At 45.1% G+C, this 17581-nt stretch overlaps 1 protein-coding gene across 28 annotated transcripts in view; it reads left to right on the top strand.

Moving 5' to 3' along the window:
- The first annotated feature begins 6224 nt into the window (after positions 1-6224).
- Positions 6225-17581, top strand: part of MICAL3 (microtubule associated monooxygenase, calponin and LIM domain containing 3) — a 234511-nt gene continuing 223154 nt past the window's right edge. For 9 of the 28 annotated variants that reach the window (XR_016346908.1, XM_089769384.1, XM_089769375.1 and 6 more), the window contains exon 1: positions 6228-6561. The gene's annotated coding sequence lies outside the window, so the exon portion shown is untranslated. Of the gene's footprint in view, positions 6562-6784; positions 7173-17581 lie in introns of those variants that run through there. The other 19 variants (XM_089769386.1, XM_089769361.1, XM_075896964.2 and 16 more) reach the window with 11 other exon arrangements.

The raw sequence follows: 17581 nt of genomic DNA, 5'->3' as shown, positions 1-17581 counted from the left end.
CAAAGCTCTGGCTGGGGTGATTTAGTTGGGGTTGGTCCTGCTTTGGGCCGAGGCCTTGACTCAATGACTTCCTGAAGTCTCTTCCAGCTCTATGATTCTAAGAAGTAGTCTCTGTCCCAAAGAGCTTATAATCTAAAATACTTCACAGATGTCATGGGGAAGAAAGATAGAAAGGTGGTTAAAACACAATGGTTTAATGCAAAACACTTTACTGATGAAGCCACAAATCAGATAGAAACAACAAACATACCCACAGCATTTGAACCACCCACACAAAACAACATAGATGATATTTTCATGTGACATGCCCTAAACTTTGCCTCAATATAATCATGTGACTAGCCCTAAATGATATTTTCATGTGACTAGCCCAAAATAATTCCCTCAATATAAATCAACCATGTTTTGTTTTGGGATTGTTGGTTTATTTGCACAATTATAACTGAGGTGAACTGGCTGCAATACAGGTGAAGCCTTCCTCCAGTTTTGTCATTTGTTAAGTTAAATAAGCAGACTGCACCCTCCATGGGTCCTACATGTGCCTATCATAACATGTGGTGTACCTCCACCAGTGCACTAGATGCCCCAATAATGACTATGTGTGTGAAACCAGACAATCACTACACTTTTGAATTAAGTAAAGGAAAGTGATAAAAGAAAAAAACACCATAGGTTCACACCTACGGGTGAACAATTTTCACAAAGTGATCATACCATATTAGACTTATCAGTCCATATACTCAAAGAAAATCTGCACAACACTTTCAAAAGCTAAGCCTGAAAGCTTAAATTCATAATTCTGCTCAATATCAAAGATCATGGACTTTATAAAGATACTGAACATATGGATTATCAAAATGTAACCCCCTTCTTGTCCTATGACTACAGGAGTGTTAATGGGCCACTTCACCTTAAGAACATAAGAACGGCCGTACTAGGTCAGACCAAAGGTCCATCTAGCTCAGTATCCTGTTGTCTGACAGTGGCCAGTGCAAGGTGCTCCAGAGGGAAAGAACAGAACAGGGAATCGTCAGATGATCCATTCCCTGTTGCTTGTTCCCAGCTTTTGGCAAATAAAGGCTAGTGACATCATCCCTGACCATCCTGGCTAATAGCCTTTCATAGACCTATCCTCTGTGAATTTATCTAGTTGGTTTTTTGAACCCTGTTACCTTGGCTTTCCCAGCATCCTCAAAGAGTTCCACGGGTTGACTGTGTGTTATGTGAAGAAATGCTTATTTTGTTTGTTTTAAATTGGCTGACTATTAATTTCATCGACCCCCCCCCCCATTGTTGTGTTATGAGAGAGTAAATAGCACTTACCTATCTATTTTCTCTATTCCAGACCTTAATCTTATTCCCCTTTAGTCTTCTCTTTTTTAAAGATGAAAAATCCCAATCTTATTAATTTCTCCTCATATGGCAGCTGTTCCATACCCCTAATAATTTCTGTTGCCCCTTTCTGAACCTTTTCCAATTCCAATGTATCTTTTTTGAGATGAGGCAAACATCAGCATGGAATATTCAAGATGTGAGTGCACCATGAATTTATATAGAAGCAATATTGTCTATATTATCTATCCTTTTAAAATGATTCCCTATATTCTGTTTATTGTTTTGACGGTTGCTGCAAAGTTAGTGGATTTTTTCAGAGAACTATTCACAATGACTCCAAAATCTCTTTCTTGAATGGACCCTTAGAATGTATGTTAACTAGTTATGTTAAAGTCTGTTCCACATTGTATTTAGCTGTGACACTGTTAGTATCTTTCCCAGGCCTGAAGAACAGCTCTGTATAGCTTGAAAACGTGCATCTCTTATCAACAGAAATTAGCCCTGGAAAAGATATTACCTACCCCTCTAATAACCTGAAACCAATGTGGCTACATGAACACTGCGTACATTCAGCTTATTGTTAGAACATTCAGTTTATCTCCTGAACTGGACAAACTTTAATGAGCACTGTAATTAATAGGCTGCGGTTGGCATAGAAGATAACTATTTCAGCAGTTTATTGCTCGATTTGATCGCATGTCATCCTTCAGCTTCACCTGTGTACTACTTAGAAGTCATCAGGTCTTGTAGTGGTTACAGGTTACTATTGATTTATGTGCATAATACTTTTATTACACAAAAATAATGGCTTATCATGTGTCCCCCCATCAAAGCACTCAGGGTTCTGTATACAATTAATAAAATAAAGTAATAAACACCATTGAGTACATCCTATTAAATTGGTACCCTGAAGAGCTTAATGTAAATTCAGTGGCACTTTTAAAAGAGGATTTCCTAAAGTAGATGACAGTTTTGCTTAAAAGGGGACCTATTCAGGTGATATAATGATGCTTTGATGTTGTGTGTCTGTCTCTTGCTTTCTTTGCTCTAAAAAAAGCTTTAAATTCCTCTGTAGTTTATAGGTACATAAAAATGCATGTAACTGTCCAGCACTACCTGTTCCTAGTTCTTTGCATGGCAGCTAGATATGTTAACCCACTGTGATGGGTATTTCACATCTTCTACTAGCATTAGCTCAGGGAACATATTCTCTTCTTGCCACACCGTATATCATTGTCCTGCTCCATGTGCTTGTTTAGTAATATGATGGGTTCTGCATTATTAAAATAGTGCCTAGAATCTCTTCTCACTTATGTTGGTGTAAATCAGAAATCAATTTGCTGCAGTCAATGGAGTAACCTTGGTGTGAGAGATAATCAGCCCATAAATATTATGTTAATAATTTCCACTTTTTGAATATGAGTGGGCATGATCTAGTTTGTCTGATTGAAGATTTTATTGAAGAAAACACTATTTTAAAACCTCACCACTTAAAAAGACAAGAAACAAAACCAACTGAATGAATCCACATAGAAGAATAAAGAAGAAAAGAGGTAGGTGGCTTGTCCTGGGTTACTGTCTACTATCTAAACACTGAGGTTACTTCTACATTGCAGGCTTTTTGCGCAAGAATGGCTGTTCTTGTGCAAAAACTTGCAGAACTGCATGCGCGTTCTTGCACAAGTAAATTTACAGTACAGCGTCGAAAAACAGGGCTTCTTCCAGAAGAGTTATTCCTCTCTCCACAAGGAATAAGCCCTTTTGTGCAAGAGCTCTTCCACAAGTAGGTAGTGTAGACAGGCAACATGAATTTCTTGCGCAAGAAAGCCCTATGGCTAAAATGGCCATCAGAGCTTTCTTGCGTAAGAGAGCGTCCACACTGCCATGGATGCTCTTGCGCAAAAGCACATTTCTTGTACAAAAGCACATGGAAGTGTGGACATGCTCTTGTGGAAGACCTTTTGCACAAGAACTCTTGCACAAAACAGTTCTTGCGCAAGAAGCCTGCAGTGTAGATGCAGCCTCATGAGACTCTTAATTGCAGTAAATAGCTGAGCTTCATTGATAATGTCTGCATTGTATTAATATTCACATGGCACTGACTAAATTTGAACAGTTCTGACCTAGCATTTTCTGGGATTCTCTGTGGGTCATAGCCTTTCTTCTGTTTTCCAAAATCTTAATCAAGAACTTGGAAGGGATATATCTTCAGGACATTACAAAGAGAAAGATACAGGTTGAACATCCTAGTCTGGCACTCTCTGATCCAGCAACTTCCATGTTCCAGCATGATTTACATGGTCTGTCATGATGTGTACTTATTGTGGGTGTGACCGATTTTCCTGCACTCTTTATAAAGTTTGTTTACAGCCCTCAGTCCTGGCTCTCAGTGTTCTGTGCTGTTATTTAGCTCTAATTTACCTCTAATTTTCTTCTGAGAACTCAGTAAGCAGTGAAAGTGTTGGTAATGCTGTTAGAAAATATTGATCTCCTGTGGTTCAGTAAATTTTCTGATTTGGTACTACTCAGTATCCGAGGGTGCTGGACTCAAAAAGTTCAACTTATAGTGAATATGGGGCCAAAAAATGTTCATAGTAAAAGCACATTTTAAAAAGATTTAGGTTCATAACCATGTGGGAGTGTGTTTTGCAATCTATGCTGTATAAGCCATTGTAGATGCAAGTTTACTATGATAAAGGGTGAACTAAAACAGCACAGAAAAAACTATGAATAAATCAAGAATGATCTCTGAGGCTAATATAAACTCTCAATATTTATGGTTAAGATACAGCTATGTATATTTGCATGTGGTGTAAATTACGTTAGAGGTTTTTGAACCCCTTCAAAAATAGTTGGGGACCAAAGTGTCTTTGCTTATGCATCTATTCCCATTTTAGATCAGGTAAGAACAGCAGATGTGTCATTTCAGAAATAATCTGGAATGGGACAAAGCTGTGCTAGCATGTAGAATGTTGTGTGATATATCCTGCAAAGTATAGGGATGGGTGATGGACAAAACTGGAAGACACAAAGATGTATGAAAAGTCAGTGAGGGGGGCATAGCTTGCCCCCTTTGCTATAGCAGAAACCAGGTCAGTCATTTTTGACACATTTGTCTAAATATATAAGCTGAGTCAGCATGCTGCTGCTCCTAAAAGATTCCAATCAGTGAATCTAATTTCTATGCTCACAAGCTTTGTCACTAAATAGGGTGGATTGAGCCAAGTCGGGATCAGCTGAAGAGCTCCCTCCTACTGCTGACATACAGGGATGTAGCTAGAAAATTGGAAATTGCCCCTCTCCCTTCCCCCCATTTTCATATACTGTTTGAAATATGATTGTTAATCTCTGACATGCAGTGTAGTCTTTGTAGTTCATTTTGTCTACCTATTCTGAATAGCATCTATTGATCATCTATCTCTGTTTTATACGGCTACTAGTATCTGAGCATCTTTCATGTAAACTCAATAGCACTTGACTAGTCTGTAGTGGACTTAAGTGAATCTCTGGCAAATTTCCCTTTTTGGGGTCAAAACTCTGCTAGGGTTAGATTTTTGACATTTTAGGGGTTTGGGAATAAAAGTGGTTGAATTGCAGGGGTCACTTATGGTGCAAAGGCTAAATCATTAAATTTAAAATACCTCATTGCTGCTAAAGCTCTCATTATGCTTATGTAAATAATAGGATTTTATAATTATCCTCCCATTTCAGTAATGATATTATTAACTCTTTTATCTTGAACAGCTAGGCAAACTCAGGTTAGGGCAGGGTGTTTACATTAGAAGAAATTCATGATGGATTGAGGTATTTCTGTGATCCAGTCCTGTTTATTTACAAAGAATGTTCAAAGTCCTTTTGGTCTGAACACTGTAGGAATGAAATAGCAGAAGGTATTCTTTGCTTACAGTCCCAAGGCTCTTTTCATCCAGTGCTTCTTCACTTTTTCTCAAGGTCACAGTAGAAATTCTACTCTAGATGTGTCTTCCTTGTTGTCTTTTCTATTGGCTTCTACAGAGTTTCTGCTCCTTCTGTCTTGGCAGCAACACCAGGAAAACCCCTCAGACCATATAGTTGACCTTTTTATATGTGGCCAGTGTTTTGGGTAGTGGCTTGTGGCTCCTGTAACTGAAACAATCTTTTCCATTGAGGAGATAAATTGATTTTTATATTTATCCTAACTAGAGGAAGGTGGTGGTTATGCCCACCAATTTCGATCAGCTTCCACCTAACCTGCAGCATAATATTTACAATTCTCAGACTGTTTTTTATATCCTAACGGCTTGTGCGTTACAAAAAATTTGGCAACCTTCTCAACAGGCCTAGGAGGTAGGTAAGATTATTCCCCTTTTGACAGAGGGAAGAACTGAGAGCAGCAAGTGTGTGACTTGCCCAAAGCTCAGAAAAACGCTGAATGTCCTCAGAGAGGTGTGGGACAGTCCAGGCTGCTGCTCCTACTATGACTAACGCCTTCCTTAGTCACCCTTCCCCCCTAGCTTGTGTGCTGCCAGGGTTGGGTGGGCTCTGGGTGTTTAAGTCTCTTGAGGCTGAACCTGCCCCCGGGGTGTCACGGAGGGCTAGAGAACAGCCCTGAGCGGTGTGTGATGGTGCCTGTTGGGGGGGGGGGGGAGGTGCCACCCCAAGCCTTTAAAAGTTGCAGGCTGTGCGAGCAGGGCTACCCCGTGCCGCTGCTAGTGCCCCGTTGTGACGTTTCCAGACACCGGGACTCCTGTCACCTGTGTCTCCTCTAACTTCGTTTTAGTCCAACCACGCGCACTGGCCCTTTAAATCTCTACCGCATTGGCCTGCTGCAAGGGTTTGATCTTGCTTCCTTCTGACCCATTGGACAGCCGGGCCCGCCCCCTCCGCATCGCAGCCAATCGCTGCTAAGGAGATTTGTAACCGACTTCGGAGCGTACCACTACTCCTCCCCACGGGGGGGCGGCGGGAGAGGGTATCTTGCGTTCCCCTGCCCGTCACTTCCAGTGGTGCGGTAGCCGGAGGAGCTGATGCCCGACCCCTCGCCCTGGGCAGAAGAACCCGGGTGGCTCCGGCTAGGGCGGAGAGGAGGAGCTGCCCCCGCCCGGGGACCAGGCGCTGCCAAGGGGTCGGCGCCGCTCCCCGTGGCCGGAGCGCAGAGCCCGCCCTGAGGAGAAGCAGCGGGGCCGGGAGATGGAGCCGCCGCACATGGCTTAGCGCCGGGAGCCCGGGCGCAGCAGCGGCAATGAGGCAAGTGCGGCCGCTTCCCGCGGATCCGCCCGCCCGGCCACGGAATCGGCTGCCCCGGGCTGCAGTGTCCCAGCGGGCGCCTCCCGCTGCCCCGAGCCGGGCGGGCTCCCGCCTCCTGCTCCCCCCCCCCCCCAGGGGCCGCGGTCCGGGCGGGCGCCCGCTCTCGTAGAAGCTGCGGGCGGGCGGGCGGGCAGGTAGAAGCTGCGGGGGTCTCGCTGCCCCGGCGGGTCGGAGGCGGCGGCGGGAGTTTTTTCCCCGCCCCCGGGCCAGAGCGCTGCCCCCCTCCCGGCCAGGCGCCGCGCTCCCGCAGTGCGTTGGCACGTGCCGGGCTGCGGAGCGGGCACCAGCCGCAGGGGCGCGTTGGCCGCCGGCGTCAATGCAGCAGCAGCCGCTGCGCCCGCCCGTGGAGAAGGCTCCGCTCGGAACGGTTCGCGGTGTGAGGAGCGGCCGGGAAACAAGGACCTGCCCTGGCCCGGTGCCTTGGCGGGGGGAGGATCTGGGCTGGAAGGTGCCTGGGGAGCTTCCAGCAGCGCCTGCTCCCAGCCCGTCCGGTTGACGCGGGTCCGCTCCCCCCCCCCCCCCCATCCATCCTCCCTCCGGCTTGGGGGCAAGTATGTGCCTGTAAGGGTGGGGGGCTGAATGGAACCATAATGGGGAATGGCCCCGGGGGCAGGCCACTGGGAGACTGGCGTGCGGGGAGGGGGAAATGCGTTCCCAGTTGATGCTGTGGGTTCTGGGCAGCTTGTTGCTTGTGTCCCTCAGTAACCTGGAACTGAGGCACTCCTGAGGCTACTTCCTGATGCGTGGAGTGGTTGTACCTACCAGTGACTCCTTCACCTGGTTACTCACCTCAGAGGAGGCCCTAACGTTTTAATGGTCAGACAGTGCTTTCTTGGAGCCCTTCCAATAGATGTGGAGGAAGGAATCTTCTTGACTTGCAAGCTGGTGCAGATTTGTTCACACTGTACCCCTTGAGGCAAATGGGGCAGCTCCTCCACCTTGTCATGTGTCATTTGGGAGGGAGGGAAATGCTGAAGGAGATCATGAATACATTTGTCCTTACATGGGTACAAATTTGGTGGCTACAGGTTAACCCTGGAGAAGGAGTTGGGATGGAGATGCTATTTAGCTCTGCCAATTCATTGTCGGAGGAGTATCTGAAGAGCATTATTTTGTTAGTGGACAAAGGCATTCCAGCTGTGTGCAGTATTCCCTTAGGACTATCCAGATGTCCTCCTGCTGGACAGACACCATAGATCATAGGGCACTTCTTGTATTAATAGACTGGTTTACCTTTTGTGGTGCATATATGGATTCTTGGGTAGATGCCTCCTTCTCTGGTATGCACCACCATCTTCGGTCCCTTATCACAAATATAGGTTTATATAGACATTACTTTCTAATCTACAGCAAATAAATACTTCAGCAGCATCTTTTATGCTGCTGTAAAGTTGCTTCAGGGTATAAAACTCCGTTTCTAATATTACATTTTCTCCGGTTAGAAGTTGGAATTTTTTTGGGGCTGTTGGTGCAGGAAATTAGTTGCAATATTATTTTTTTAAACAAATAAGTGTTTGAAAATCTTTTTCTGCGCATGTAACTTTTTTAGCAACAATAAGGTATATTAATGTATTTCTATTGTGTCAGTTTCACTCTGTAGCATTGAAAAAGATATCTCTTATCTCATCCAGAGACCTGCTTGATGTTGGCATTATGGGTTGATAGTCCCTTATAGCGGCCCAAAGGGAACACAGGTGATAACAAAGGCAGCTCTTATGATCTCTTCTGCTAGCTCAGACTATCATTTTAAGAAGCATCATTTACTTTGATAACACAAAAAATAAATTAAATATCTGGCTGAAAACCCTATTCTTCAATTATAGATTTCACTGTGTTCCAGGGGGGTAGTCGTATTAGTGTGTAACTGGAAAAACTTAAACAACACATAGCTTTGCAGCATCTTACCAGATGAACAAAAATGTAGATGATATCATGAGCTTTCATGGGCAAAACCCCCACTTCTTTAGATGAATGGATTTTAAGGGGTTGATCCAGTTTTCAAATAAATAGCACAGAGACAGGATGATGGGGGGGGGGGAAGGAGGAGGGAAGAGGAGGAAAAAGAAGAGGAAAAGAAATTGTCATTTAGAGTGTCCATGCTAAATGAAGCTAATAAGAATACTTTAGTGCCCACTTTAAGTACCCGTTGTTTGGGTTTTTTTTATATCATTAAGATGTGGAATGTGGTGGGCCATCTAGCCAATGTCTTCATTTAGACTTCTGTTGTAGGAATCACTTGTAAATGAAAATTAAGTCCCGTAGTTTCCCTGTCGAGCTGCCTTTTGAAATTGGTTTGAAATAATATGGTGACTTTGAGATTCATTGAATGCCCAGGCAAGTTAAAATGATCCCCACCAGGTTTTGTGTGTTGCCTTTTCAGATATCTGATTTGTGTCCATTAATTCTTTCTTATAGAGACTGTCCAGTTTGGCCAATATACATGGCAGAGGGGCATTGCTGGCACTGGATGGCATAGATCACATTAGTGGATGTGCAGCTGTACAAGCCTCTAATGTGGTGGTTTGCATGGTTAGGTCCTATGATGATATCGCCTGTATAGATGTGTGGACAGAGTTGGCATCAGGGTTGACTGCAGGGGTGGGTTCCTGGATAAGTATGATGGAAGTGTGCTGCCTCGTTATTGGAAATAATTTGTTTGAGGTTAGGTGCTTGTCTGTGGGCAAAGATTGGTCTGCCCCCTTAGGCTTGTGAGAGGGAGAGGTCATTTTCCAAGATAGGTTGTAAATTGTTGATAATGAGTTTGAGGGGTTTAAGTTGGGGGATGTAGATAAGAGGTGTCCAGCTGTTTTCTTTGTAGGGCTTATCTTGAAGTAGCTGATGTCTGGGTACTTGTCTGGCTCTGTCAATCTGTTTTTTCACTTCTCTGGATGGGTATTTTACTTATAAGAATGCTTTATATAAATCCTGTAGGTGTTTTTGTCTATGGGATTGGAGCAAATCTGGCTGCATTTTAGGACCTGACTATAAACAATTGATTGGGAAATGTGTCTTGGAATGAAGCTCGAGACATGTAGGTAGGTGTAATGGTCGGTAGGTTTCTGGAATAGGATGGTGGAAATGTGCCCGTCATGTAATTGTACTGTAGTGTCAAGGAAGTGGATCTCTTGTGTGGACTGGTCCAGGCTAAGGTTGATGGTCGGGTGGAAGTTGTCGAAATCCCTGTGGAATTCTTCAAGGATCTCCTTCCCGTGGGTCCATATGATGAAAATGTCATCAATGTAGCGTAAGTAGAGTAAGGGTGCTAGGTAGTGAGAGCTGAGGAAATGTTGTTTGAGGTCAGCCATAAAGACGTTGGCATATTGTGGTGCCATGTGGGTGCCCATAGCTGTGCTGCTGACTTGAAGATATAAATTGTCTCCAAACCGGAAATAGTTGTGGGTGAGGACATTCACAGAGCTCTAACCAGGTGTGCAGTGGTATCATCAGGGATAGTGTTCCTGACAGCCATAATCCATCTTTGTGTGAAATGGTGGCCAGGATGGTGTTTTAAGGAAGATTCCTGATGTTCTATAGTTTCCTCAGGAAGTCAGTGGTGTCAAAGATAGCTGGGAGTACTGGTGTCATAGGCTCTGAGGAGAGAGTCAATATAATCCAATAATCCTGCTATAAGAGTGCCAATGCTTGAGATGGTGGGTTGTCCGAGATTTCGAGATTTCCAGCTTTGTGTATCTTGGGTAGATATACATTTCACTATATACAATCTTATGTTTAGGCTTTTACATTATTTCACATTTATAAAAATAGAGGAGAGACCATTAGATATGCAGAAGTTTGGAAGTTCTCAGTTAAGGTTGTCCATAAATATTAACTCTTAGTTTGTTTAGTAATTGAAAATGGAAACTGTAAAAAGGAACATTCAGGTTAAAAAATTGTATTGGGCAAACAGCTTTTTTACATACAGGCAGTCCCCGACTTACGCGGATCTGACTTACGTTGGATCTGCACTTACGAACGGGGCTTTCTCGCCCCGGAAGTCGGGGCGAGAAAACCCCGTTCGTAAGCTGCTCCGGTGCCCCTGGTCTGCTGGAGACCGTCTCCAGCAGACCAGGGGCACCGGGCGGGTTCCCGCGCTTCTGAGGCTTTTGCCAGAGCAAAGCCTCAGAAGCGCGGGGAATCGCCGCTGCTGCCGCTTCAGTCTGGGTGCCTGTGGTCTGCTAGGGACCGTCCCCAGCAGACCACAGGCACCCAGACTGAAGCGGCAGCAGCGGCGGTTCCCCGCGCCTCTGAGGCTTTGCTCTGGCAAAGCCTCAGAGGCGCGGGACCCCCCCGCCGCTGCTGCGGCTTCAGTCCCGGTGCCTGTGGTCTGCTGGGGACGGTCCCCAGCAGACTACAGGCACCCAGACTGAAGCCGCAGCCGCGGGGGGGTCCCGCGCCTCTGAGGCTTTGCCAGAGCAAAGCCTCAGAGGCGCGGGGAACCGCCGCTGCTGCCGCTTCAGTCTGGGTGCCTGTAGTCTGCTGGGGACCGTCCCCAGCAGACCACAGGCACCGGGACTGAAGCCGCAGCAGCGGCGGGGTCCCGTGCCTCTGAGGCTTTGCCAGAGCAAAGCCTCAGAGGCGCGGCTCCCCGCTGCCGCTGCGGCTCTGCTCCCCGTGTCCCTGGTCTGCTGGGGGGGGGGGGGCGCAGCTAGTGTGTTCCCCCCCCCCCCCCCAGCAGACCAGGCTTTTGTTTTGGACTCTGGGGCAGAGCAGCTGGGGCGCTGCCGATTGGTCCTGCAGCGCCGCTCTGGGCACTACTGGACCAACCCGGCAGCACCCCAGCTGCTCTGCCCCAGGTCCTGATTCAGCCGCTGCTGGTCAGTTTCAGCAGCGGCTGAATCAGGACGCCTGGGGCAGAGCAGATGGGGTGCTGCTGGGTTGGTCCAGTAGCACCGGCGCTACTGGAGCAACCCAGCAGCACCCCAGCTGCTCTGCCCCAGGCGTCCCAAGTCAGCTTCTGCTGAAACTGACCAGCGGGGCTTCCTGGAATCAGCTGCTGATCAGTTTCAGCAGCAGCTGACTTGGGGACGCCTGGGGTTCTTAAGTTGATTCTGTATGTGTCAGAACTGGCGGTCAGTTTCAGCAGTGTCTGAATCTGGACGCCAGTTCCGACTTACTTACAGATTCAACTTAAGAACAAACCTACAGTCCCTATCTTGTACGTAACCCGGGGACTGCCTGTATTACAAGAACACATTACATAATTAACGTTGAAAGAAATTTAAAAATCCAATTTATTTTTCACTAATGATGCTGTTAATTCATGATTTCTCTCATTTTTAAGAATGAAAATCAATGAAGCCAATATCACTGTTTTCGCTAACACCATCCAGTGTTGTGTTTGGATTGCAAATCCTGCAAGGACATGTGTATGTGTTCAAAAATAACTTTCCAGAGGAACACATTTTTTTAGATATGGGACTATATCTGTTGGCCTTTATGTTTTGCAAAAACTTTTTTGCACAAAAGCTGCACTTGGAGTCAAATTGGAATTGACAGTGTGACTTTAATCTAGCCCTTCAAAATTCACTACACATTCATCTTCAACTCCAAGTGAAGATTTCACACAGTAGTCACAAACTAGACACTTAAAATATATTTTAACTAATGTTTTCAGAACTGCAGCTTTTTAAAGCACTTATCTTCAAGAAACAAACAATTATGTCAATTGGTTCTCTAGATTATTATAGTTGAAATAAACAAATAGACTTGTAGTTTAAAAACAACAATTTTAGAATTAAAATTGAATTAAAAAAGTTCAAAGTGCCCTCTAACAAGCAAATAGAATAAGGAGCCCTGTGGTTGTTTTTGCAGATACAGACTAACACAGCTACTCCATAAGACACTAATAAGCAGTTACATTATGTATGTGCAATATCACTCAGTTTATAATTTGGATTTCAAATGTAATAAAATTTGACTCTAACTTAGAATAAATGTGAATACAGATTCTGTTTATAAGTAATGCCTGTGTTTGTTGCCTTTGTGAACCCTATGTGATTATATATATTTGGTGCAAACCTAGGCACAAATGGATGAGGTCAGGATGACATTTCATCCTAAACTTCCCTGCCTTGTGTGGGTTTCAAACATTCCTCTTAAATGTGCTTGTCTTAATATTTCTCCCCCCTCCCAACTTTAAGAGTTTTATAAATATGTAGCACTGGAGAAATTTTAGCTATTATGCAAGTCCCTTTTGATGAATACTAGAATATTGTTACTTGTAAGAAGGTTTGAGTTGTTGTAAAACAAATAGTAATTAATACAGAGCAGATGTTAGATTTTCTGTTTAGAGAGTTTCCTATCTGTTTATGACAGATTTGGCCAGAGAATATTTGTGTTGGGTGTTCTTGACTTCTTGCTGGATTTTAAAGTATTTTTCTAGCTTGTTATGTTAGTCACACACTAACTTAGCTAATCAGGTTAGTGTTACTCTCTCACTTGTCTGTACTTGTGCTGTCCTTCAGTCCAGTAGCTGGAGCTGTCTATAGCTGTATCTAGAGCTACATAAATGGTGAGGACTAGATCCTTGGTAGATGGCTAGGAAAGCCTCACATTTTGATAGTTATAGGATGTTGTTTATTGGGTGTGTGTAACTGACCAGTAATGCACACCCATTGATTGTACCAGCAATGGCAGCTATGACATAGAACAAGCTGGAGCTGTCATATCCACATAACATAGTGGTCAAAACATGTTTTTACAGTGGAGCTTCTGCAGCTGCCATTATGAGTCCACCTTTTACCAGGGTGGACATAGCTTAGCAAACTACTTACCCAAGTCTACAAGGAAGAGGATTTTCTTGGGCGACTGCAATCCATTTCTGTTGAAGTGGAAAGAATGTAAGCTTTCATTTAAGGAGGAAGAATGTTTCCTTTCTTTGCATCCCTCCACTGACTCCTCTTCTCTGTTGCTTCAGAGGGGTAGCCGAGTTAGTCTGTAACTGGAAAAACTTAAAAAAACAATGAATAGTCTAACAGCATCTTAAAGACTAACAAAACATGCAGATGGTATCATGAGCTTTCGTGGGCACAGTCCACTTCTTCAGATGACTGACGTATTAAAAGTCCAGATCCAAAAATAAATAAAGGAAGGATGGAGGAGAGGGAGGTGGGGAGAAGGACGGGAGAAAAGAAAAAAATAGAAAAAAAATTGTGAATTAGATTGTTCAAGCCTCTTGTAACTTGAACAAGCTTGAACAATCTAATTTGCTATTTTTTTCTTTTCCCCTCTCTCCCACCTTCCCTTATTTATTCTTGGATCTGGACTTTTAATATACATGTCATCTGAAGTGGGTTGTGCCCACAAAAGCTCATTATACCATCTACATGTTTTGTTATTCTTTAAGGTGCTGCTAGACTATTCATTATTTTTTAAGTTCTTCTCTATTACATCAAACATAAGCTAGTTGTCTTGAGTAATTTTGTATCATCTACAAATTTAAGATAGTTAAGACCAAAACTGATCATGAAGAGGTACAAAGAGATTTCACTAAACTGGGTGACCAGTAAAGAAAATGGCAGATGAAAGTTCATATTGATAAATGTGAAATACTGCACATTGGAAAACATAATCACATCTATGCCCCAGAAAAATGATGGGGCCTAAATTAGCTGTTTCTGCTCAGGAAAGATATCTTGGAGTCTTGTGCATGGTTCTCTGAAAACATTTGCTCAATGTGCAGCATCAATTAAAAAAAAAAAAGCTACCAATGTGGGAATAATCAGAAAAGGGATAGATAAGGCAGTAGATGTCATAATGCCCCTGTTTAAATCCATGGGACTCCCATCTCTTGACTACTGTGTATTGTTTTGGTCTCCCCATCTCAAAAAAGATATATTAGAATTGGTAAACTACACAGAAGGACGACAAAAACGATTTAGGGAGGCAGAACAGTTTCCATATGAGGAGAGATTTAAAAGACTAGGAGTGTTTAGCTTTGAAAAGAGATGACTAAAGAGGGATGTTCGAGAGCAGAAAGTGGATATGATAGTGGAAGGGGGTATGGTAGAATGGTATGAAGAAAGTGATAAAGGAAGTGTGGTTTACCTCTTTGTGTAGTATAAGAACCAGATGTCACCCAGTGAAATAGATAGGTTAAAACAAATAAAAGGAAGTATTTTTCACACTGTGCATAGTCAGCCTGTGGAACTTATTGCCTTGGGATGTTGTAAAAGCCAAAGGTATAACTGTGTTAGGATGACCAGATAGCAATTGTGAAAAATTGGGTCACGAGATGGAGCATAATGGATACCTGTATAAGGCAAAGCCCAGATATCAGGACTGTCCCTACTAAATTGGAATATCTAGTCACCCTAAACTGCATTCAAATAAGAATTACATAAGCTCATGGATGATGGGTCCATGAATGGCTTGAGGGGTGATATGGGGCGGGGGGAAGGTCAGTTCAACATCCATCCTGGCTCCTTTGGGCACCTCACGGGGCTGAGGATGGCCTACTGAGAGTCAAGTGCCAGCAGTTGGGGTGCCTCCCCCTTCCCTCTGCATTCACCGGCAATGATGGGAAGCAGAGAAACCAGGCCCCATCTTGATGTGCTACCCTGACTTCCAGCTTCATTGCTTTGTTTCCTTCTGCCAATGAATATAGGGGGCAGTGCCACTCCTTCCTCCAAACCCTCTTCTCCCAGTGTCGTGGCCCAGGGGATGAGCAGAGGGCCTGCTGCAGGTGTTTGGGGCCTCCCCTGCACTCATGAAAGACGGTGTGGGGAAGTGGAGCGACTCAGCCCCATTCTACTCCCCTGGCTCCTAGCTGTGTTGCTTAGGATACTGAGCTAGATGGACCATTGGTCTGACCTACTATGGCCATTATGTTCTTAATTTTCACTGCCTTTCCAAACCTTGTCTATTAGTTCTCATATATTGCCAAGATCTGATACCTTCCTACAATTGGCCCATAATGCCATCCCCTCATGCTTGGCAGGAGTTCCTCCATAAACATCCACAAAAACATTCACTTTTGAGAAGGGATTTAGAGAAGAACAAAAAGTCTCTTTGCCATGATTCTGATCCTGCTTCCTGACATGTTGATCAGTATTGTCTCATAGTTTTCTTGTGCTTCCTTGTCTGTCTGAGAGAAATTTCCCACTGAAGCATGAAAACAAACGGCACCAGCATTTTTATCACCACGTCTAACTATTCAGCTCTAGACCATTTGTCAGAAGGGTAAAAATGACAATGCCTACCTGATTTCTATCTACAGCAGTAATCACCAGCCAGTTTATCGCGATTGACTGGTCAATTGCGGAGGCACTGCCAGTTGATCTCTACACAGTGTTCCCAGCCTCCCCTTGCTCCCCCCAACAAGGAGCCCACACTGGCATGCTTATAGCCGCCTGCCCCTTGCAGACTTGGAGCCAAAGCCCGCTTTCAGCAGTGGTGGTAGTGGGGGAAGTCCCGCGGCTTAGTGTCTGATCTGGCTTCTCAGGAAGTGCGCATGCACAGCTCTTCCCCTCCCCACAGCAACACATGCGCTTTCGTGTCTCGCCTGCCTTCCCCTGTGCACCAGAGAGGCAGGGTCAGCAGGGTGGTGGTGTTAAGATGGCAGCTGGATTTCTTAAAGGAGCTGCATGTGTGCTTCTACCAGCACTGCCTGCAGATCCTTCTCAAGAGATACTCATCCCTGGAGACACTCAGCTACTGGCCAAGCTGTCTCTGGACAGACACCCACCAGCACCCTTTTCTTGCCCCGTCTCTCCTGGCCAGACACTCATCAGCACTTTGTTCCTGCCCCCTCCCTCCTGGCTAGACACCTACCCCCAGCTTGCTTCCGCACCCTACTTCCTACCCAGATTCTGCACCCCCATCCCAATCCCACTCACCGGCAGCCCTATCCCACACACTGGATCCCTCATTTTTGGCCCCACCCCAAGACCTGGGGGGGCACAAAATCCACTAACCCTGGAACCCCAGAAGAGTTAATCTGGCCTGAGTCCTTGAACCTCAGTCCTACATACCCTCCCCTCCACCATGGGGTTGGGGTGCCAAGGGAGTGAGGTGTCTCAGTTGGGGCCACATCAGTGGGGATTGGGTTTTTTTGGAAGGATTGTTTTTTTTCATGTCACTTGTGTGGTCTCTGACTGATTTTTCTTTGAGTCAGTGGCCCCTTGACTAGAGATGTTAAATATCAGTTAATTGAATAGTCAATTAACGTCATGAATTTTTATTGGTTAGTTGAATAGTCTATAGTCCCCCAACCAGGGGGGAGGGGTCTGAGCTCCTGGACCCGGCATGAACCAGAACTGAGCCAGGTTACCTACCCACCTGGCTCCTAATACGCTTTAAATGCAGAGCCACAGGGTGGTAGGTCCAGGACCCAGTGCAAGCCAGGACTGAGCTGGGCTGCTGGCCAGCCTGCTAAAAAATTCACTGGCAAGGGCTGGGGGGGCGAGGGGGGGAAGAAATGCATGTAGTCTATAGCATTAACCTATAAGCTTTTGCTTATAGTCGATTAACTGATATTATTTCATCTGTACCCCTGACTCAAACAATGTTCCTTGCCCCTCCCATAAATAAAAACAATGTTGAAGCATTTTGCGTTGGACATAATATTTTATTTAAAAATAAAACCTGGACTGCAAGCCTCCATGTGGGGCCAAGCCCCCATCTGGCTGCAGCATCATAACACCCCTGCACTCTTCCACACCCCCTAGCCCTGAGCCCATCATATACCTGAACCCCCTTCCCTATGCTCTCCACATCCCCAGTCTTGGGCCACAACACTCCTGCACCACCCACATACTGGAAACCTGAGCCCATCATACACCAAACCCCCCTACCCTGAGCCCCTCATATGCCCCAACCCAAACTCCTGAACCCCCATATCCACAAGTCTGCAGCTTGCTCAGCACCCCAACCCTCTACCTGACTCCAACACTCTTGAGCCTGGAGCCATCTCCCCGAGCCAGCATTCCCTTCTCAACCTCCTCCTGCATCCAAATTCCCT

The sequence above is a fragment of the Pelodiscus sinensis genome, chromosome 1, assembly GCF_052426305.1.
Source record: "Pelodiscus sinensis isolate ZL-2025 chromosome 1, ASM5242630v1, whole genome shotgun sequence".
In the NCBI taxonomy this organism is placed as follows: domain Eukaryota; kingdom Metazoa; phylum Chordata; order Testudines; family Trionychidae; genus Pelodiscus; species Pelodiscus sinensis.
This window is presented reverse-complemented; position numbering and strand designations above follow the sequence as displayed.